The sequence below is a fragment of the Trichomycterus rosablanca genome, unplaced genomic scaffold (genome assembly GCF_030014385.1).
Source record: "Trichomycterus rosablanca isolate fTriRos1 unplaced genomic scaffold, fTriRos1.hap1 scaffold_378, whole genome shotgun sequence".
Lineage (NCBI taxonomy): Eukaryota > Metazoa > Chordata > Actinopteri > Siluriformes > Trichomycteridae > Trichomycterus > Trichomycterus rosablanca.
In genome coordinates, this window is record NW_026947206.1 from 20,001 (window position 1) to 22,885 (window position 2,885).

Genomic DNA, 2,885 nt, shown 5'->3' on the forward strand with positions numbered 1-2,885 from the left:
GGTGGATTTCGGGCTTAGACAAATTTTGACTGGGTATGAAGACCCAGCCGATAATCACCCAGGCGATCCGCCGAGCCTGCCCAGAGGGAGGCCCTGCCGAAAGTTTTCCAGGAGGCCGAAAATTCACCCAGGCCACAGGCCCAGCCTGCCCAGGGAGAGAGGCTGCCTGCCCGGGGAGAGATGGGGCCTGCCCAGCCGCTCTGGTGGTGGTGGTGGTGGTGGTGGTGGTGGTGACCCCGGGGTGGATTTTGGACTTTGACAAAATCTCACCGAAAAGGGGACGCTCGCCCAGGGGAGCCGCCGCCCGTGCCCAGGGAGGGGGCGGACCCTGCCGAAAGTTTTCCAGGAGGCCGAAAATTCACCCAGGCCACAGGCCCAGCCTGCCCAGGGAGAGAGGCTGCCTGCCCGGGGAGAGATGGGGCCTGCCCAGCCGCTCTGGTGGTGGTGGTGGTGGTGGTGGTGGTGGTGACCCCGGGGTGGATTTTGGACTTTGACAAAATCTCACCGAAAAGGGGACGCTCGCCCAGGGGAGCCGCCGCCCGTGCCCAGGGAGGGGGCGGACCCTGCCGAAAGTTTTCCAGGAGGCCGAAAATTCACCCAGGCCACAGGCCCAGCCTGCCCAGGGAGAGAGGCTGCCTGCCCGGGGAGAGATGGGGCCTGCCCAGCCGCTCTGGTGGTGGTGGTGGTGGTGGTGGTGGTGGTGACCCCGGGGTGGATTTTGGACTTTGACAAAATCTCACCGAAAAGGGGACGCTCACCCAGGGGAGCCGCCGCCCGTGCCCAGGGAGGGGGCGGACCCTGCCGAAAGTTTTCCAGGAGGCCGAAAATTCACCCAGGCCACAGGCCCAGCCTGCCCAGGGAGAGAGGCTGCCTGCCCGGGGAGAGATGGGGCCTGCCCAGCCGCTCTGGTGGTGGTGGTGGTGGTGGTGGTGGTGGTGGTGACCCCGGGGTGGATTTTGGACTTTGACAAAATCTCACCGAAAAGGGGACGCTCACCCAGGGGAGCCGCCGCCCGTGCCCAGGGAGGGGGCGGACCCTGCCGAAAGTTTTCCAGGAGGCCGAAAATTCACCCAGGCCACAGGCCCAGCCTGCCCAGGGAGAGAGGCTGCCTGCCCGGGGAGAGATGGGGCCTGCCCAGCCGCTCTGGTGGTGGTGACGACCCCTGGGCGGGTTTTGGACAAATTTCCGCTGGAAAAAGACCGTTTCACCCATGGGAACTGCTGGCCCCTGCCCAGCGAGAGAGGGAGAGAGAGAGAGAGAGAGAGAGAGAGAGAGAGAGAGAGAGAGAGAGAGAGAGGGGGGAGGGGGCTGCCCTTCTGCTCTGGTGGTGAGGGTCTGCTTGCCCCTGCCAAGAGACAGGGCCTTCCCTGCCCCTCTGCTGTGCTTGGGGGTGGATCTGCCGTACACTACCCGAGCACCTCACAGTTCACAGACACATAGACCATCTTTGAAAACACTAGTTAAGTGCAAACACACATAGCTTAGCTACAAAAGACAAGGGGTTAGCTCAGGATTGTTTACGATGTATGTATGTTTGATACTCTGCTATTTTTAGGAGGGATATTCTCTGTGTTTCATCGTTTAAATGCTTGTGCTGCGGTGGAAACAGGTAAGACCGACAGGGGAGAATTTATGAGACAATAGGAGCCATGCAGAGAAGCAGGAGCTATGGGCCCCTTCTGAATATCTGCAGCTCCGTCTGGTGGAGGACAACCTGAACAGACTTCCTGTAGAAGCTACGCACCTATTGTTTTTATTTTTCTCGTTTTTGATTTCCTATTTTTAAATTGCTTTATTTTGTTTTTCTATTCTTATTTTATTTTTTATTTTTTGTTTGTTTGTTTGTTTGGTTTAGGGGTAGGAGCTGTTGCGATAGGTACGGTTCCTTTAGTTTAACTAGCAACCTTTTTATTTTTAGATACCTTTTATTGTAAAAAATTCAGCCCAGTGGCCATGTAGTCAGAAGGGGTTAAATTGGGGGTTGCCGACAGCTATCCTTTTCTCCTGGAATCTAGAAACACCTAACCTATAGTTAAAAGTTAAGATGCTTTCAAGGGGTTATATATATATATATATATATATATATATATATATATATATATATATATATATATATATATATATATATATATATATATATATATATATATATATATATATATATATATATATATATACAGTATATATACATTTAAATATACATTTATATAAACACATTATAAAATATATAAAAAACACAAGATGTTTTTAATGTTGACTTTATTACATGAAAGAAGCTTCACTCCAAACTAGGGTACAATGCACTACTTAAGGCATTACAGCATTTTCGAGCAATGAACCCTTTTCCGATCCAGTTTGCAGGAAAGCTTTATTGCTTAAGAACGCTTCGTCTTGCCATCACTTCCCACTGTCAACAACCACCACCACAATCTGTTTGATTCTGCTGCTGTTTTATCAACATTCATCTGTACAGTATCAGCATCAGTGCTCCCAGCCCCACCGCTTTCCTTACCTGCATCCTCGCGTTAACTTCCTGCGGCTCTCGTTGTACCATCAGCCACGGTCTCCTGCGTGTCTGCCCCGGCGTGTTCCTCTATAGCCTCGGCGTTCCCCGCACCACTGGCCTTGGCGCTCACTGTGCTGTTGCCCTCGGTGCTGCCCCTTCTGCAGGTCTTGGCGTGTGAAGGGGGGGGGGCGGTTGCCTTTTCAGGGCATGCACTACACCCAAGACATTTCTTATTTTCCGTAGTGGCAAGAATGGTGTAATCAAAGCCATCGATACGGAACATGAAGGCAACATTAATGTCTTCAGCATTGTTTTTCAGGATCATAAACACGTTATGTCTAAAATAGCGGAGATTTACTGCTGAGAGAAACTTTTTTTG